General features: G+C 42.6%; 1 protein-coding gene and 1 non-coding gene across 6 annotated transcripts in view; one reads left to right on the top strand and one right to left on the bottom strand.

Moving 5' to 3' along the window:
• Nucleotides 1-642: 642 nt before the first annotated feature.
• Brd4 (bromodomain containing 4) overlaps nt 643-20,455 on the top strand; it is an 85,370-nt gene continuing 65,557 nt past the window's right edge. For 3 of the 5 annotated variants that reach the window (XM_037197894.1, XM_028860785.2, XM_028860792.2), the window contains exon 1: nt 643-686. The gene's annotated coding sequence lies outside the window, so the exon portion shown is untranslated. Of the gene's footprint in view, nt 687-1,077; nt 1,131-1,256; nt 1,325-20,455 lie in introns of those variants that run through there. The other 2 variants (XM_028860787.2, XM_028860786.2) reach the window with 2 other exon arrangements.
• Nucleotides 19,553-19,657, bottom strand: LOC114686149. Its single transcript, XR_003733540.1, has one exon. It is a non-coding gene; the product is annotated as a U6 spliceosomal RNA (small nuclear RNA).

Raw genomic sequence — 20,455 nt, 5'->3', positions numbered from 1 at the left:
TGTGAGTTCGAGGCCAGCCTGGTCTACATAGTAAGATCCTGGGCAGGCAACAAAACTACACTGTCTCGAAAAAACCATAAAAAAATAAATAATTTTTTTTTTTCTCTCGTCTCCTTTCCGTGTGATGTTCCTCACTCATCTACAAGTTCCTTCCTGGTCTTCGTGTCGACTTCTCCCGAAAACTCTCTCTTAGTTTTCTGGTTGCCCTGAAGCCTTCTGTTTGTGGGTCCTCTTTGATTGATCTTAGGTTTAGGCCCTCAGTTTGCGGGTGCACAGCCTCCTCCCTCGGTCGGTGAGTCCCTTGACTTGTCTTCTGAGATCCCCTCAGCTCGACCGTCAGCAGCCTCCGCCCTCGTTTCTCAACTCGCCCGCCCGCTGCTGCGAAGCTCTCTCTGCAACTGGGAGGACGGGCGGGACGCGCACGCCGGGCGCGGCGGCGACGCGGGCCGCGCGCGCAGCGTGCGTGGTGACGGTCAGTGCGCTGCGCGGCGGCAGGGCTGTTTGTTCTGCTCCCGCAGCCGAGGAACCGAAGCAGTGGCGGCGGCTGCGGCGGCTGCGGCGGCGCTGCCGGCGGTGTCCGCGGGCGAGCGGGCCTGTGTGCGCAGCGGCGCAGCGGGCGCGGCGACGGGCCCCGGCGCGGCGCAAGTGCCCGACAGCGGGAGGAGGCGTGCGGCCTAGCGTCTCAGGTGAGGAGCGGTGTCCTTCGCGGCCGCGAGGCGGGCTGCCGGGCCCCACGGCGCGGCCCGCGTAACCTGCATTGCGTAATGAGCCGGTGCGCCACCACCTACGCCATCGGCGCGGCGCGGGGCGGGAGGCCGGAGTTTCGTGGGCCCGGAGCCCCGCTTGCTGCTTTTGGGTCTGCCGGGGCCGCCCGCGCCGTTGGTGCGGCGGCGGCGGGCGGGCTCGCGGGCTTCGCAGTGGAGCGGTTGTGGCCGCCGCTGTCCCTTCGGCGCGGTAGCAGCGGGGACCGGGACGCGGGCGCTCTGGGCGGCGGACGGCGGCCGGGGCGGGCGGGGGCGGGCCAAGCGCCCGGCACTTCCTGCCGCCGCCATTTTGTCAAGTGAGGAGGAGGAGGAGGAGGAGGAGGAGGAAGCGCTTACCGCGGGATCCGCGGTGCGTGCCCGGCCCGGGTAAGTCCGGGCCCGGGATGCTGGCCGCGGTACTCTGGTCCCCTTGGCTGCGGTTCCCCATCGGTACTGGCTGCTCCTGCGCTGTGCCCCGCGCGCTCTTCTTCCGTCACCTGGGTCCTGCCGGTGCTGGGATAGAGTTCCCGCTTCCATAGCCTCACCTTTCTGGCTGTCCCTGGAGCTCTGTCTAGAAAGAGGTAGAAGATCCTGTCCAGAGGGAGAGGGTTGCCACCGCACTCTTGCCCCAGGCGGACCCAGGAGACAGGAGGGGTGACGAAAGACCTGGAGTCTCTCGACCCACCCACTCCCAGCCTGGAAGCCCCTCTTTGGGTGCTTTGTTTTGCCAAGTCTTTGCTCCTAGCGTCCTTGTAATGGTCTTTTTTATTTGCGGATGTGTGTCGGTTTAGGGTGGGGATGTGGGGGAGTTGTGATTCAGCAAATGAGATGACCCCCCCCCCAAAAAAAAAAAACAAAAACCCAGGAAATAGCACAACTTCAAGGAGATGCCCCGAAGGCCGGGCCTTGGTTGGGATGGAAATCCCAGGTTAGTGTAGTGGACAGTGTGAATACTTGTCCGGTGGATGAGTCATGTGCTTCTGCTAAGTGGCTGACCTCCCTTTTACTCAAGACAAGAATTTTTTAAAAGTGTTTTGGCCTGCTTGTTTACTTGTTTATGCCTTTTGCAACCTGGTGAAATTATATCTCTGTGTGTCTGTATGTATGTTGGATGCCAGTGATCTCTCTTGCCGCAGGCCTCTTGAGAATTGAAATGTCTTTGCTTACCATCGAAGGGGCATTAATAGGCCCTGGTTACGAAAATCCAATACGCAGTGTACTTCTAAGCTCATGTGCTCTTTAGTGCTATAATGAATGGTTGGAAAATTTTTATGAATGGAGATGTCAACTTTCATAAATAGTCCTTGGAAATTGGTAGACCTTGGAAATTGTAAAGAAAGTCATGTACAAAAATTAAGAGGATTTGCCAATGTGTTTTCAATTCCAAGAAGGCTTTGGATGGCACTCTGTTTTATGGCCTTTACAATAAATATTTGTTTGGTTTTTCGAGTCAAGATTTCTCTGGTGACTGCCTTGCTATCTAGAATGCTCTTGTCTGAACTCAGAGATCCGCCTGCCTTTGCCTCCCCAAGTGCTGGGAAAGGGCGTGAGCCTCCGGCTGACACTATTTTATGCCTTTCCAATAATTTCAAAAAAACATTCTTTTCATTTTAATTTGTATGAGGATGATCTTCCCCCAGAGGGCATTTATAGATAACCAACTCCTTCCTACCAAAAGCTTCAGCCAGGTAGGTTGGAGAAGATAAAACTGTCAAATACTTGGAGTTGATCAAATCAAGAAGGAAAGCACCTAACCTAAAATATATTTCTGCCCTTTTGTCTACCATATATTTGGTAGACAATGGAGTATTTAAGGACTCAAGCTAAAATGGTTAGTTGTTTTAACTGGAAATAACCCCCTCCCCCTATTATCTTGCTAGCATTCTGCCTCATGCAAATTGCCAACGATAAGGGATTTTTGCCTACTGATGAAAGCTAGATGCAGAAGTAGCTGGGATAGTTTGGGTATTCTGAAAGTCTGTGTAGCTAGTTTGGAGGGCTGCAAGGGGAAAAATAGCTAAGAGTTGCTGGAGAACCTTAGATCACTTAGTAAAATTTGCACTAACTATTGTTTAAAGGAATTTAGACCTTGTTTCAAGAAGATAATCTTCTTGAGCAGTTTTTGTGATCTTTGTACTAAATTTACTTTCACTGCTGGAAATAGGGATAATTGTAGTATTTTCAAGTTACACAATTCAGGCTGTTGAATGAGTGAGAATTAGAATTCTGTAGATTGGAGGTTATTTTAATTAATTTTTGTGCAAACACATGCATTCTTCCCCTTGAGGCCAGCAGAGGCCTCAGACCCCAGAATTGAGTTAAAGATGGTTGTGAGAGCCATGAGGGTGCTGGGACCAGAACCTGCGTCCCTAGCAAGAACAGCAATTACAGATGAGCTATCTCTCCAGTCCCTGAATGTTAATTGATTTTTTGAGACAAGTTTCATTCTGTAGTCCAGGCTGTTGTCAAACTTGACAGTCCTCCTTCTCAGCTTTCCAAGGGCTATGAGCCACAACATCCTGCTTGGAATTGTTTTTTTTTGTTGTTTGTTTTTTTGTTGTTTGTTTGTTTTTCGAGACAGGGTTTCGCCTTTCCTAGAACTCACTCTGTAACCAGGCTGGCCTTGAACACACAGAGATCTGCCTGGCTCTACTCCTGAGTGCTGGATAAAGCGTGCACCACCACCTCCAGGCTTTGGAATTGTTTTAATGAAAAGCCATTTTGGGCACTTTGCTTCTGAAACCCACTGTCATCATCTGTGTGGATATAAAGTATTTTGATGTCTAGAGTCTGCAGAGATGGCTCAGCTGCTCTTGTGTACCCAGTTTACAAGTTCTATAACTTCAGCTCTTGGGAACTGACCCTGTCATATGGCTTCCTAGGCCCCTGTATGCACTGCACTACACACCCAAAATAAAAATTAAATTGTGATGTCTAAGTTTGATTAATTTTGTGGGATTGACGAAAGAAGATGGTGTCATAGCCTTGTAATCTCAGCACTCAATAGAAGAGACAGGAGAATCCCAGTTCTAGGGTACTCTGGCCACATGCTGATTCTGTGATCAAGAAAGAATACTTGTCATTGAAAATTGCTAATGGAACTGGAGTTGTGCAGGGTTTTAATCCTAGCATTCCAGAGGCAGAGTCAGGATCTCTTGAGTTTGAGGCCATCCTAGTCTACAGAGAGAGTTGCTGGATAGCCAGGCCTACTCAGAGAGACCCTGAATTAAAAAAAACCAACAAGCAAACAAAAACCCTGTTAATAGTATCTAACTCTTTGTGGTTTTATTGTTCTAGTAAGAAAAACTGGACATTTGCAAAGTGAGAATTCTGAGAAAATACTTGCTGCTGCTATTTAATTTAATACTTGTGGCATGCACATGTAACAGATTTTCCTTTAAGTTACTTTTTTTTCCCCATCAGAATTAAGTTCCACAGGAAAGGGTTTGTTTGGCTTTGCTTTTCTTATTCTCCATTGTATTGTTAGTGCCTAAAAGAACATCTTAAATTGGATAGTAATTTGCTATACATAATACTAAATGTAAGTTCATTTGAAAAAATACTGTGACTTAGAAGGAGTGTGAGTTTTAACTAAGGTAACATTGAGTCCCCAGTAATTGGAGTCTGAGCAATGTGGTATACAGTTGCTTAAGTGCACTGTGCGTTCTGAGTTTCCTACTTAGCAGCTTGCAATGTAGATGAGTGGGTTTGACCTGTGGTTCAACCTGACATGCAGAAATTATTTTAAAAGGGAGAGGAACTGGGTAATAAAGTATATGGGTAGCATTTCTTAACTTTCATGTTGTCAGTAAAATATTGTTTACTTTTTAAAAAAAGTTGAACATAATGTTTTTATCATTGATTCATGTATAAATATCAGTATCTATAATTCATTCCTCAGCTCTTAGTATATACAAAGAAAAAAATATTTTCTACAATGACTTTGTTTTGATATTCCAAATGTTTGAGTATCAATTTTGTATAATCTGTGGTTGACACTGTTGTGAAATTTTATCAAACTTTTTGTTTGCTGTTTTTTACATTTTTAAGAACAGCTTTGAGATACACAATTCAAACAAAATTTACTGAATGTTAGCATGGTTACAGAATTGTGCATCCATCACTTAATCAATGGTTAGGACATTTCCATGTCCTCACAAAGAACCCATGATTCTGGTAGCAGTTACTTTCCATCCTCCTGTAATCCCTGGAACTGTAACCTACTCTGTATGTACATTTGCTTCTTCCAGATACTTTAACTCTAGTGTTTGACTTCTTTCATTAAGTGTGCTTTTAGATGGTTCATTCAGCATGAATCAGTGCTTCATTCTCTTTCATGATAGAATGATAGTGTGTCACATTTTATTTACTCAGTTTTAATGGATAAAATGGTGGCTTGAGTAGTTTTCACGGAATAGTGCTGCTTATAAACACTGCTATACAATTTCAGGAGTGGTGGCTCTGGGAGTCAGAGCAGGAGGATAGAGAGTTGGTGAGCCCCTGGGCTACATTGTAAGGCCCTGTTTATAAGAAAAAAAGTTTATGTGTAAGTAAGTATTTATGTGGACATGCATTGATTTTATGGCCAATATAGAGTAATTTGAAATCGGATGGTAATTATAGTTAACATTTTGAAGATGGACAAAGACTGTTGGTGTTGGTTTTTTTGTTTCCCCTTTCAGTGGAGGGTTAGTTGAGACTGGGTCTCATATAACCAAGATGACCTTGAATTTAGGGTTTCTTGTCTCCACTTGTTGGAATTACAGGTGTGCGTCACCATTCTCCATTTATGTAGTGCTGGGGATCATACACTGGGCTTGCACGTTAGGCCAGCGCCTTACCAGCTGAATAACTAACTGCATTGCCTTTCTAGTGCTTGCCATAGGGTCAAAAGAAAGGCCTAGCAAAATACACTAGAGTGAATGAGATATGGCAGCCCCAAGAATAAACACACACAGTTTAATACAAGTATATAGGAGAAAGTCTAGAACAAGTAGCCAGAATTTTTTTTTTTGGAGACAAGGTAATTCTGACTGTCCTAAAATTCATTGTTTAGACCAGGCTGGCTTCAAGTCACAGACATCTGCCTGTTTCTGCTTGATGGGATTAAAGGCCAACATGCCCACCCTAAAATTTGTGTTTCTTTTGGTGTGTGAGTGTCTGCCATGAAGTAGTGGCCATTAACTTTTGTAGGAATTGGTTCTCCTTTAACTATTGAATTAAGGTCTTCAGGCTTTTTGCTGCAAATATCTTTACTGTTGAGCCATCTCGAAGGCCTTATACTTCTTTTGATTTTCTTTTTCTTTTATTTTCTTTTTTTGAGATTCTTGGATGTCCTGAACTCTGAAGACCAGGCTGCCTTGAACTCTAGATCTACCTGCCTCCGCTCCCAAGCACTGGATTAAAGGCGTGTACCACTACTTTGGCATGCTTCTCTTTTTTTAAAGGCTTATTTATGTGTTTGCATGTTTAACCTGCATATAGTGTGTGTTGCCTGCAGGCTTGGTGCTATTGGAGCCAGAAGAGGTTGTAGGATCCTCTGGAACTAGATGGCTCTATGGATGATGGGAACCAAATTCGAGGTCCTCTGTAAAACCAGAAAGTGCTCTTAACTGCTGAGCCATCTCTTCAGCCCTTATTTTTATTTTAAAAGACACCCCCCCCCAACTCTCAACAGCCCGCCAGTCTTAATACAGCTGTCCACATTTCCCAGGATAAATCACAGAATGTCTTATTCTGAATAAATTGAGTGTCCAATGTCAGTTTAGAACAGAGTAGACATATACCTCTCCCTAACTCCCACACACCAAGGGATGGAACTCAGGCCTCCCACAAGCTAGGCAAGTGCTTACTATTGGGCTGTCTGCTGCAGTCTTGATTTACCCCGTTCTTGTCCCTTTAATTTAGGACATGTCTCACTATGTAGAACTAGCAGTCCTCTTAACAGAGAGCTACTTGCCTCTGCCTCTTAAGTGCTGGATTAAATGTGTATTACCACATCACATTGTTTTATTTTATCCGAACAATTGTGCTGTGTGATCATTTAAAGAATTTGAAAGTTAAGTTTAGAATGTTTTTTTTTTTGAAATTGAAAGCTATCTTTTAAATTGAAAGCTATCTTTTAATCCTATCATTTTATTTTCTTCCCCTATATATACTTTTGCAATAAAATTGGTTGGACCCCCTTAGGATTTGGTCCTGGAAATTATACCTAGATCCTTGCACTAGCTAGGTAGCAAGGATCTACCACTGATCTATCTCCCCAACTCTGTGGGGTTTATATTTATTATTGTGACAGATGTGTGAGTGAGTGTTGTGCAATGTGGAAGTCAGGACAACTTCTTAGACTTGATTCTCTATTCTCCTTTATGTAGATTATGACAGTCTCTTGTCAAGCTTGCACATCAAAAGCTCTTTGATTTACTGAGCAGTCTCACTTGCCCTGGTTGGGGTTCTGTTTTTTGAGACAAGTCCCTCTGTAACCTTGCTGGCCTGCTTTTGCCTTTCACTTATTGGGGATTACAGATGTTCACCAGCAAAGCCTGGTTAATTTCTTTTGTTTTACCAAATTACTACATGGGTAAACAAATCTAAAAGTACTTAAACTATCATTCAATTCTACCATAATTTCTATTTTTGGGTGTGGTTTTCAGATTTCTCTTTTATCTCTAGAACAAGTTCACTATATCAGAAGGTGGTATTTTTGAAATTTTTTTGATTACATGCATATTTCCATTTCTTTTGTCAGAATTTAGCAGTGTCTTGTTTATATAAGTGAGGTCCTTAACATTTTCTCTCCATAAATGACAGTTGTGGAATACAAAATGTCTTTTCTTAGATGTATTCTCAGGCTTCTGAGAAAGAAATTTCCTGGCACTTGATCTTTGACCTTTCTCCCCTCTCTTGCCTAGAGTAGACCTCCCCCACTTCCTGAATCCAGTCTCCTGCCCTGCTGTCAGACCCCTATTATCTCATTGTTTTAAGGAAGGTACTAGGATCTGAGTGCCTCTGGGCTTCCAGTCACAACTCAGTTTTGTTGTTCTGCTCCTAAGACTGTAGCATGCTTTCAGTCATTTGTCCCTGCCCTTCAGAACCTGTCTTCCTTGCCTATTTGCATTAAAATGAGTGTCATGCAAGACACTCATTTTAATCTTGTTACCAATCCAGTCCTCTTAAGGTGTTACAGTCTGCTTGCATTATGTAGATAAAGAAAGGTGGAAGAAGGTACTAGGCACAGAGTATATCCACAGGTAGGAATAACTTAACCCTGACCCTGATAAGCAGGGCTTGGTTTTCCAAGTCACCCGATCTGTCAGGTGCCTTCCAAGGGTGTTGTGTCTTCCTCTAGGCAATTTCAGTGGAGATTAATGTAGAAGATGATATAAAGGGGATAATTACCAGATAAAAGATAATGGGATTAGTTGAAATGTACCTGCCTTGAGATGCTGGTTGCAGTTTGGGAAATGATCCAGTAGGAGCAGCCTGATGATGTGACTTTATGAAGGAGCCAGAAGATGTGGTGGAACACAGACACACTCTCCATACCTTCACTGCTTCCCTTGGCTCCCCTTTGAATTGTATGATGTCCAGGTTTGATGGAGTATTCTGGTCTTCAGCAAGTGATTGGTAGGTTGAAGCTGCAGTTGGATAGCTGAACAGGTGTAGTTCCTGAATGTAGGCTGAGTCTTGCTATTGGATTTTGGTCTTGACAGCAAGAACCAGTTCATGAGGGACATTTTTGTTAGTTTGTGTGAAACTCAAAGGTGTATTTCTTTTACTTGTTTTGTTTTGAGACAGGGTTCTCTGTATCCCTAGCTGTCCTGAATCTCACTCTAGACCAGGCCGGTCAGCTTGCCTCTGCCTCCCGATTGCTGGGTTTAAAAAGTGCTGCATCAAAGGCATGCACCACCACTGCCCAGCTGAATTTCTTTACAAAGGTCACGTAATTTAAACATTAACTCCAAAATAAGAGAGATTGCTGGGTGTAGTGGTGCATACCTTAAATCCCAACACTGGGTGGCAAAGACAGACAGATCTCTTGAGTTCAAGGCCATCCTGCTCTGAATCCTAACCAAGGCTGCATCATGATACCTTTTCCAAAACAAAACTAAACCAAGAAGGAAATTGAGTAATTTGGCATCTTCTGAATGCTGGAATTAATGGTGTATGCCTGGCTGCCCCCTCCTCCCCCCCTAAAGAAATCATGTTAGACTTTCCAGTATGGGCGGCTCTAGAACTTGCTGCAACAGGCAGTGGTCTTGGGTAGCATTGTATACCAGAAAGATAGCTGTGGGGCTCACTGTCAGAGTTCACACTCAGGGCCATAGTTCTGAACTTTGTAAAATGGGATCAGTATTCTAAGCTTTGTGGACAAGGTGGCACTGTGTGTGTGCTGAGTTGGAGTGAGGCGCATCTTACTGTACTATTATGCTGGGTAGGAAAAGTGGAAACCAGTAGCATTTGTTTTGTTGAAAGGACTGAGAATATTTGTCCAGGTCTTTTCTACTTTGTTTGCAGTGGCCACTCTACTTTTCTTTCCATTCAAGGCCGAAATTGCTTATTTGTTCTAGCTGCTGTTACATCAAGAGACTTGGGCACATTGTGGAGACAGTGCCTGGGGAGAGGTTGGACTTGGTATTATGCAATTTCCAGAAATACCAATTAGTAATTCCTGTGTCCTTGAGTGTAGTTAATATCCCCAGTTGTCCTACCTCAGGTAATAAGGCACACTTGATTACATGTTTGATCGTTTGGCCTTTGAGGTTGTGTTAAAAAAAAAAAAAAAAAAAAAAACAGGAAGAAGACTAAAGGGGACTTAAATTTGAAGGCTTTACCTTTGAAATAGCTGGCATTCACTCTGAGGAAGCATCTGTTTTATGGGACTGACCATTATTGTAGGGTTAAAATGAGAACCACATGTAGTATAAAACCTGCCAATGTGGGTGGGCATTGGTCATACTTGGCAGCTGCCCTTGGCTACTGTGATTTTCCAGGACTCAGTTTCTTGTGTATAAAATGGTGTAAAAGGTTTAGGTTCCAGTCTGGAGTTTGAGGGAAATATTGTTGCTGTTTTTTGTTTCAGGTGTGATCTCTGTACCCTAGGTTGGCATCTAACTCAGCAATCCTTCGTCAATAGCCTTCTGAGTGTAGGGATTACAGGTGTTACATCACCTCACCCAGTAGTAATTCATCTTTTTTTCCAAACAATAGCTCATAGTGGGTTAAGATATGACACAGGATATCATGCATTTCAAGGCTACTTCATAAAACCTTTGCCTGATTTTATGTGTTGAAATGTCTATTTTCCCCTTCTTTTCCTTCTCCTTTTTAGACAGGGGTTTTCTATGTCGCCCTGACTGGCTGGCGTGGAACTCACAGAGATCTGCCTACCTCTGCTCTCAAGTGCTGAGAATTAAAGGTTCTAACTACATCGTCTAACTTTTAAGTGTTTTTGGTTTTTCGAAACAAGGTTTCTCTGAGTAGCTTTGCACTTCCTGGAACTCACTCTGTAGACCAGGCTGGCCTTGAACTCACAAAGATCCGCTGCTCTGCCTCCTGAGTGCTGGGATTAAAGGTGTGAGCCACCATTGCCTGGTTTAAGTGTGTTCTTAATCTGGGTGATGGCAGAGAAGTTAAGAATGGTTTATATAATAACTTGATGGTAATTATGAGTGTTTTATTTTTATTTAATTTTTTTTTTTTGAGACAGTTTCTCTGTATAGCACTGGCTGCCTGGAACTCTGTTCTGTAACTGTTCTGTAAACCAAACTAGTCTCAAACTCAGATCCACCTGCCCTCCTCCTGGTGCTGGGGTTAAAGGCGTGTGTCACCACTGTCAGGTTTTTTTAATTTTTGATTACTTTTTGCTGCTTAGTGGTTTTTGTTTTCTTCATTTACCAGGAGTAATCCTGAATATGCTTTCTAGTAGAAGGTAAAATGCTTAGATCTTTGGTTTCTGTTCTATTCTTTGTACTTAGTGCTCCGTAGAAGTTTAGGTATGGTGAAGGTTGAGGAAGTAGGTATTGAATGTTCTGTCAGTTTTTGGAAGCAAGAAGTATTTAGAGATGGTCATTTGTGTATTCTATGCATGCTGTGCTGGTGTGTATGGTAAGGTACTTGTCTTCTATTTTCAGGTACTTTCTTCATGTGATTTTTTAGAAATAATTTACTTAGCTTTTATGTGTATTGGTGTGAAGGTGTCAGATCCCCTGGAACTGAAATTATAAACAGTTGTGAGCTGCCACGTGGGTGCTGAGAATTGAACTGAGTCCTCTGGAGGAGGAGCCAGTGCTCTTAACCACTGAGCTCTCTCTCCAGCCTGTTCCTCATGACTTTTTAATATTTATTTATTTTGTATGTGTGTGTGTTCCTGAGTAAGTATGTGCACCATGTACATCTGGTAGTCTTTGGAACTCAGAAGAGGACATTGTATCTGCAAAACTAGAGTTGCAGACAGTTGTGAGCCACTGTGTGGGTACTGAGAATCAAGCCCTGGTCTCTTAACTGCTGAGCCATTTCTCCCACATCTTTTGTTAAGGTAACTTTTTAAAGGAAATGTTAGGTGTCTTTGGGGTATAAGTAACAAAGTTCTCAAACTTGGGCTGACCATACAGTTCAGTGGTAGAACACTGATCTGACATGGGTGAGACCCAAGTTTCAGGTCCCACAACCATAAAAACAGACTTCAGTATGGCCAGATTATTTACATACAAAAGGAAATTTGTTAATCATTAGCTGGCTGTGGTAGTACATACCTATATTTCCAGTACTAGGGAGACTGAGACGGATTGTAAAGTTCAGCCTGAGCTACATGATAAGACTTTGCCCATAAAAGTAAAAATAAGCAAACAAACAAAAAGATGCTGTTTAGTTGTGATGCCAAAGGCTGGAATAATGACCTCAGAGCCTATTTTACATTTTCTATATTCTGACCTCAAGGTCAAGAAATGTTTATAGTAGAGAACCCTGGGTTGAATCTTTGTCCATCCTTGAACTACTTTACCTTAGGCATCTTTATCTGGTTTCTGTACTCCAACCATCCCAAGTAACAGCTCTTATCAGTGCCTTGATAGTTGTTGAACAACAATTGCAAGGAGAGTGTACTAATAAGATGAGGAATAAATTTTGGGTGGCTGAACAAAGGGAAGGTTATTTTCCTTCATAGGTCCCAAGCCAGAAGTGGTTGAAATCAGTGTGGAATGAGTTGTTCATAAAAAGAGTAAAAGTAAAGCTAGGCACTGTGGTGTGCATGTAATCCCATAATACTTAAGCTAAATAACAAGGCATTGTCTCCCCACCCCAACCTCCCCCACCAGAAAAACAAAAAGGCTTAAAATGAAGATGAAAATGGATTTATTTTTATTTTTTATTTTTGTTTTTTTGAGACAGGGTTTCTCTGTGTAGCTTTGCGCCTTTTCCTGGAACTCACTTGGTAGCCCAGGCTGGCCTGGAACTCACAGAGATCCGCCTGCCTCTGCCTCCTGAGTGCTGGGATTTTTTTTTTTTTAATCAGAGGAAAATCTGTTAGTAACAGAAGTAAAAGACATAGTTTATACCTTACTTTATGTCAGGTACAGAGGTACTGGCAATGCTCTTTGCAGAAATACTGCTCTGGGGACTCAGCTCTAGAGGAGGAGTTATTGGCTGGGCAGGAGGATTCAGGCTGCTGCTGCTAGAATAAATAAAAAACACTCAGGAAACATAAGGATGAAAGGTTTACACCATAAAAGAATTGCAAAGAATTCTTGGTTTAGAAGCCAGGTAGGTTAAGCTTCAGCGGGCTTACATGAATGACACTGTGCTGGAAGTTGTTTTAGATCTGTCTTCCAAGTTTAGAGAAGCAACTGTTGTAGATTCATGATTTGCTAAACTGTTTTTATACCCAGCCTTTTGTAAAATCTGCTGCTTAGCCTTCTAGTATTACAAGGGCCTACTCAGATTTCCATAATCAAAATTAGCTTGACTAGGATAATCATTTTCTTATGGTTCTTGCTGTTGAAAACAGTTGTGGAAGTTGACTGAAGGAGGACAAGCAAACAGGAGGCAGAACTTTCCTTTGCATCACCTTTTATCACCAACATTGGCTCTGGATGGAGGCCTTTAAGCATAGCATGCGCCCCGCCTCAGGCACAAATTCATGAACACTGCACTGGGGCTGTAGGCCATGCTTCCCAGTGGAAGTCAGTGGTCAAAAATTAGATCAGTCATACTTTTTTTGCTGGAGCATCAGTTGTTAGCTCTAGGCAAGGTTAGAGAGCCTTCTAGAATTCAAAGATCTCTTTAAAAAATGCATACATACATAAACTGAATTTACTGTTTTACTTTTGTAGTGATAAATTCTATGGTGTTTAAGACATTTAGTTTTGGAGACTTTCATATACACTCTGCTCTTGTAGAGAGTCACAGACTTTTGACCCCAAATCAATCTGGAGATATTCATTATTGTCTGTCCATAGAGGGTTTTCTAGAGTCCCAGGTTACCTCTGTATCAGTAGTGCTGCCATACTCCTAGGTTGCCTTTAGCCTCTCTCACCTTATTACTTGTGCTCTTTAATGGGAAGGAGAAATTTCGAATGGTACAGATGAAGAAAGTCTCCCCCCCCAATTCTACCCTAGCTTCTGCTTTTATGTGGCTTAGTGTCTCCTAAGTTATGGGACAGTTAGTGTTGTTCAGCCATGTACTTGAACTTGCAGACTGAAGAAGACAGTTTATGGGAAAGTACCATTCTTCTGCACATCAGGTATGAGGACACATTATACCAGACTGTATTTGGGACCTTTAATTCTCAGCACTTGAAAGGCAGAGGTAGGCAGATCTTTGTGCGTTCCAGGCCAGCCAGTCAGGGCTACATAGAAAACCCCTGTCTAAAAAGGAAGAGGAAGAGGAGGGGGAAAAACATTTCACTCTACTCTCCCTTCCCACATCACTGCCTGATGGAAGAAATAGGAAATACAACACCATAAACTTAAATAATTCATACTTTTGTAATTGGGGCAGAATTGAGTCAGGATGGAAAAGAGCTCATTACTGCTAAGAACAGTGCAGTGTCTATAATAGTCTTTCATTCCTCCCTAACCTCTAAGGTTTGAAATTTCTCTATATACACTAATGGCCATTTTCCTGCATTCATTTACTATTGTTAGCTTTTAATTCCCATTTCTTAGTTTAATTTCACTCTTAGTATGAAGGTATAGCTTTTATTGACTCAAACAGTTTTCTTTTTTTTTCTGTTCTGTAAGAGAAGTAAGAGTTTTAAGTTTTGTTTGTTTTTTGAAGTGGGTGCATGGGATTGGAGAGGTGGCTCACTGGTTAAGAGCATGTGTTGCCCTTCCAGAGGACTTGCTTTCCATTCCCACTACTCAGCTACTCACAAATGGTCTGTAACTCCAGCCAAGGATACACACAAGATCTTCCCTGTCTCACAAACAAAACAATACACAGAAAATGAGAAGGGACTGGAGAAATGAATGAGTGAGTTAGTGAATAAGTGATTTGACCAGGTCCACTGTGAAGCCCAAACTGGATCCCAGCAAGAATGGCGAGTATGGCTAGAGGAAGTTAAGGCAGCACAGACACGGAGTATGATAGTAGCCTGTCCCAGAAGCCAGGGTGCAGTAAGAAGGGGATAGCTTTTCTCTTCTACCATGTGGATTCCTGGGACTGAACTCTGCAAGTGCCTTTACCTGTTGAGTCATCTTGATGGCTCCTTTACATTGTAAAGATAAATTGACTTTAAATTTGTCAACTATTAAGGTTGTCCTATTACCTTCCACATCATGACAGTTACACTTCTACTTACTGTTTCTATGAATTATACCATATTGTTATCTAAATGGTATCAGTGGTTTTTGTTGTTGTTGTTTTTTGGTTTTGTGACTAGCTTACAGCGGAGATAATGTTTACCAGGTGTGTCCACATAATAGCTTAATAATATCTCATTGACTAAAAAATATCCCACCATGTGCTTATGACACTTTTCTTTTTTCTTTTTTCTTTTTTCTTTTTTTGGTTTTTCGAGACAGGGTTTCTCTGTGTAGCTTTGCGCCTCTCCTGGAACTCACTTGGTAGCCCAGGCTGGCCTCGAACTCAGAGATCCACTGCCTCTGCCTCCCGAGTGCTGGGATTAAAGGCGTGCGCCACCACTGCCCGACTATGACAGTTTTCTTTTAAATTTTTAAAAATCTATTTATTTTGTTTTATTTGTGTGGGTGTCTTGTCTGCATGTATGTCTGTGCATCACCTGCATGGCTGGTGCCTTCAGAGGCCAGAAGAGTGGGTTTGATCCTCTGAAACTGGAATTACAGATGGTTGTAAACCACCAAGTGGGTGCTGGGAATTGAACCTGAGTCTGCTGGAAGAGCAGCCAATGCTTTTAACCACTGAGCCATCTCACTTAATTTTCCTTTTTTTTTTTTTGAGATGGAGTCTCACTTTATAGTCCTACTGGCTAGAACTCATTAGAGCAGGCCAACCTTAAACTCACAGAGATGCACCTGCTTTTTCTTCAGTGCTGGGATCAAAGATGTGTATCGCCACAGGTTACTACCTCCCTGCTTTTTGAGCACAGGCTAGAACTCCAGCTTTGCTATAGAAGCCTACTACAGTTCTACATACTCTGCCTACATATTAACAGTACCTTGTAGTTGGGAGATTCTGTTAGGCAGCTGAGATCAATGTGCCCAAGGGACAAGGAAATAGTTGAGTCAGGTATCTTTCACAACAGCCATAAGAAAATCAGCAAATGGCATCAGATGTGATGGCACACTTGTAATCCCAAGAGGATCTCAAATTTGAGGCTAGCCTAAGGTTCATAGTGAAACCGTCTCAAAAAAAAGGTCAGGGATCAAGGGCGGGTAATGGCTTAATAGAAAAGGGTTTGTCTGGCTTGCTTGAAGCCCTGGGTTTCCATCCGAACTCCCAAAATAGAAGGCAACTGGTTAAATGGGCACATTAAGAGAGCAGTGTTGAGGTTTTTTTTTTTTTTTTTTTTTTTTTTTTTTTTTGAGACGGTTTCTCTGTGTAGCTTTGCACCTTTCCTGGAATTCGCTTTGGAGACCAGGCTGGCCTTGAACTCACAGAGATCCGCCTGTCTCTGCCTCCCGAGTGCTGGGATTAAAGGCGTGCGCCACCACCACCCGGCCAGGAAGTTTCTCAGTAAATGCTAAGGAGTGGAATATCTGGCTCAGCAGGGATGTTGTAAATTGACCAAGTATTTTCTTTTAAAAAATGCTTTATTTTTATTTCATATGTATTGGTGTTTTGCCTGCGTGCATGTCTGTACAAGGGCATCAGATCGCTTGGAACTGGAGTTAGAAACAGTTGTGAACTGCCATGTAAGTGCTGGGAATTAAACCCTTTGGAAGAGCAGTGCTCTTAACTGCTGAGCCATCTTTCCAGCCCCCGACCATGTGTTTTCAAAAACAATTGTTAGCCGTTTACCTTGCCAAGTTTTTTTTTTTTTTTTTAAGATTTGCTTATTTGTTACATCTACAGAAGAGGGTGCCAGATCTCATTACAGATGGTTGTGAGCCACCAAGTGGGTGCTGGGAATTGAACTCAGGACCTCTGGCAGAGCACTCTGTGCTCTTAACCTCTGAGCCATCTCTCCAGCCCTATCTTGCCAAGTTATAAAACGTTCATTCACATTTTCACTATTAATAGGTTAATGGACTTAATTTTTTTTGCCAATTTTGATGGCTGTAAAATGTCATTGTGATTTTAATTATAAAGATCTTGGTAGTATCTGAGCACTACATCTTTGTCTGTAGAGTTTGGTGTCCTCTCTGCACGTTTTAGAGTATCTTTTAATAAAGATCAGAGGATCTTATTTTTAATGTATGTGAATTAAACTTCTCCTTTGCTTGGCAAGAACACTGCTCTGACACTAGCTACATTCTATGTTGATAAAGTTATAAAGGGCTAGCTATAAAGGTGCTTTTACCATCAAGCCTGATGACTTGTGTTTGATCCTTGGGACCCATGTAGTAAGAGAGAAATGATTTCCAAAAGTTGTCCTGACCTCCACAGGTGTGGAGCATATGCATTCCCCACGCACATAAATTTGATAAGAATACTTTTAAAAAAAAGTTGTAAGTTTTGCCTTTCCAGTTTGTGCCAGTTTGAGGTATGCAGATTCCAGATTGACTTTTGTTATTCTAGCTAATGAACGTATCTGGTTCTAAACCCAAGGTCCTATACTCTTTGTATTCATGATCCTCATGAGGTTGGAATACAGTTGTGAGCCCTATGCTTTGGTGTAGTAATTACAGGTTATTTTTATTTTTTTTGTGGGAGGGTGTTTCTAAATAAGAGTTTCTCTGTGTAGCCCTGTTGTTCTGGAACTCACTCTGTAGGCCAGGTTGGCCTCAAACTCAGAGGGGGTCTGCCTCTGCCCCCTCTCCCATTAAAGCGTACCAGTAGCTGGCAAGGTTCATTCTTTAGGCATGTGGATATTCAGGGAAAGTTGGCACCTAACTAGGAAAATTGCTACTACAATGTGTCGCTTACCAGTTCCACTTGTGGCAGCTAGGCTCAGCAAATCCCCTAGTGGGGGTACTATTGGCTTGCAGGTACATATGCTTAGTCTTAGTTTATAGCATAGCTATGCATTCTAGAAGTGAAGGAAGGCACAAGATTGTCTTCTGGGAAGCTAGGGAGACAAGTCATGGAAGTCTTGTTTTGCAGTCATGGAGACCTGAGAACCCGGGGGTGGGGGTGGGGGTGGCCCACGCCTTTAATCCCAGCACTCCAGAGGCAGAGACAGGTGGATCTCTGTGAATTCGAGGCCAGCCTGATCTACAGAGCGAGATCTAGGACAGGCACCAAAACTGCACAGAGAAACCCTGTCTTGAAAAACCAAAAAAAAAAAAAAAAAAAAAAAAAAAGATGAGGTGACATTTAGTTCAGTATTGGGAGGTGGTGGCAGGTGGATCCTCTTCGACTTGCTAGCCAGGTAGCCTAGCCCACTTGGCAAGCTTTAGGTCAGTGAGAGATCCTGTCTCCAAAAATAAAAAAAAAGAAGAAAAAAAAAAGGGTGGGTTGCTCCTAAAGAAAGCCCCCCCCCTAAATTGCTAAACAATTCTCTCTCTCTCTCTCTCTCTCTCTCTCTCTCTCTCTCTCTCTCTCTCTCACACACACACACACACACACACACACACACACACACACACACACACTTCTGTTTCCGGTATCCCTGCTTGGTCACAACACTGTGCCCAAAGGCCCTAGTTCCCATTTATAATGGTGGTAGGAAGCCCAAAGGCATTGAGCTGAGCTGAGCCTTCTGGGGCAGAAATGCTTGTACAGAGACTGTTGGTACCATGTGTGCCCAAACACAATGTGTGTTCCTGTGGGCAAACAAACAGATGGCAGGGGATCTGGTGGCTTTTGGCATTTGTGGCACAACATATCTTTTCTGAATGATTTGTGACGGGATAGAATGGATTGTAATTGCATGGTAGGTTTAAAGTTGTAGGCAGTGAGAGCAGCGTTGAGTGTTCTTCTGGAGGAAGGTAGGTAGTGACTGTGAAGGATCAGTGGACATTTCTTTTAAACTATTCTAAGGAGTCAGCTGCCAGAAGGACAGCATTCAAAGGTCATTGAATCTGTGCATGGCTTACTAATGGGGTCTCAGTTGTGCTGGGAGTTTTTGATAGATTTCGTTTATGGGACAGAGTTCTGTTATGTTGCCAAGGTTGGCCTTAAATTGATCTACTTCAGCCTTCTGAGTAGTGGGACACATGCCACTGCCTGGCCTTGCTGTATGTTGATCAGGTCTTTGTCCTGTGTCTTTCACAATGACGGCTGTTGTAACAGGAAGTGTAATAATTAGCCATCAGATACTTATTGATCCCTTTCTTCACTTTAATGACCATATTTTGAAAACTGGAAACATTCAGGCAGATAATAGTTTGGGAGTAGGTAAGTGAGACTGGCCTATAATATAATGATAGGAAAACAACTATCTGTTCACACTACAGTTCAAAAGGTTACAACTAAGGTGTGGGTGCAATTTTGATTCTAAGCACTACTATGGCTAGCTAGCCTTGGAAATATAAAAATAGGTGTTATATATAGATGGCCTTTTCACTAGCTTTTTTAATTCTATTGTAATGATAGTTGTATGTTTTAATCACAGGGTCCCACAGAAAGATTTGTCCTTTTTAGTGCTGCTTTTTTCCTCTGAACATAAAGATGTTCTGTAGGGGGTCACTTTCCTAATTTTGACTCTTCAGCACTTTTCTGCCTAGGATTTTTTTTGGTTTTTTCCAGACAGGGTTTCTCTGTGTATCTTTGCGCCTTTCCTGGGACTCACTTGGTAGCCCAGGCTGGCCTCGAACTCACAGAGATCCGCCTGGCTCTGCCTCCCGAGTGCTCCCACCACCGCTCGGCTCTGCCTAGGATTTTTTTTATCATCTCCCTATCCCTGAAGATACAAGTATCTTTGCTAAAGATTTAATCAGCACTTTAAAATTGGGCTAAGATCTTTCAGAAAGTATTAATATGAAAAAATATTCTGTAGCAGCTTTGCTCTTAATCAACAAAGTCAAGTTACCCAAAAGGTTAACTATGTATCAGGCACTTTGAATTGCTGTGTATTGGTTTTCTCTTCTGAACTAGGAATGCTTCCTTTTCTACAATGAGTATGAATGCAGGGATCATACAGCCTATAGTTTTTCTTTTTTCTAACATTTTTGGTCCTAAGTAGCAGAGGCATGACCTCCAGTTTCCAGTGCTGGGATCACTGGTCTGCCCTACCTGACCCTGCCCACCCACCCGCCCACCCTCTCCTTCCTCCTTTCTCCATTTAAAAAATATGGAACACTTTATAGATTTGCATGTCATCCTTGCACAAGGGCCATGATAATCTTCTCTGTATCATTCCAGTTTTAGTATATGTGCTGTTGAAGCAAACATTTTATTATTCTTTGAAGATTGTGGTATTGGAGCTGGAAAGATGATTTTCTGGAGGACCCACATGGCTAGCCACAGCTATCCAGTTCCAAGGGATCTGACACCCTCTTCTGGCCTCTGAGGGTACAAGAAATGAATAGTATAGAAGCATGCAGACAAAACACCTAACACACATGCACATACATCGTCTTTATTACTGCTTTGTATTATGATCAATCCTTGTGAGTCTATTAAGTGGGTAACAGAGTTTACTAAGATATAAATTGAGGAAATACACTCACAAATACAGAATGGAGTAGACAGCAGAAATCATCCTCTGATCTGACTGGGAGTGAATCCACCTCTAGGCAGGAGCAGGAAGAAGGGCATGTGACCCTATATAAGAGGTCATGCACAACAGCAGGAAGCAGCACCTCCTTTGGGCCGTATAGCTCAAGATCATGGGCGAGGGAAATACTACAGATTGGCCTTTTCTTTTGTCTTTTTTTTTTTTTAAATGGGAGGGGGGCTCTTACTCTGTGACCTTGGCTGGCCCAGAGTTCCCTTTGTAGACCAAGATGACCTTAAATCCTTAGGCATCCTCCTGCCTCTGTTGCTTTGCTTTTGTAAATGTTAAGCACAGGTACTAAAGTCACTGGCACCATTACTTTATATAGAGACTTCTATCAGCAACATATTTTGTAATTAAGATTTTCAGCAAGTTGTGTTCCACTTGCTTTTGTTTTAGAGAAGTTTCTAGCCTGAGAAGAGTAAATAAGTCTAATTTGGAGGTTTGGTTTTTGTTGTTGTTGTTTGTTTG

This window comes from Peromyscus leucopus, chromosome 22 (genome assembly GCF_004664715.2).
Source record: "Peromyscus leucopus breed LL Stock chromosome 22, UCI_PerLeu_2.1, whole genome shotgun sequence".
Classification (NCBI taxonomy): domain Eukaryota; kingdom Metazoa; phylum Chordata; class Mammalia; order Rodentia; family Cricetidae; genus Peromyscus; species Peromyscus leucopus.
Note: the sequence above shows the minus strand (reverse complement) of the source record. Positions and strands in the feature narration are given on the sequence as shown.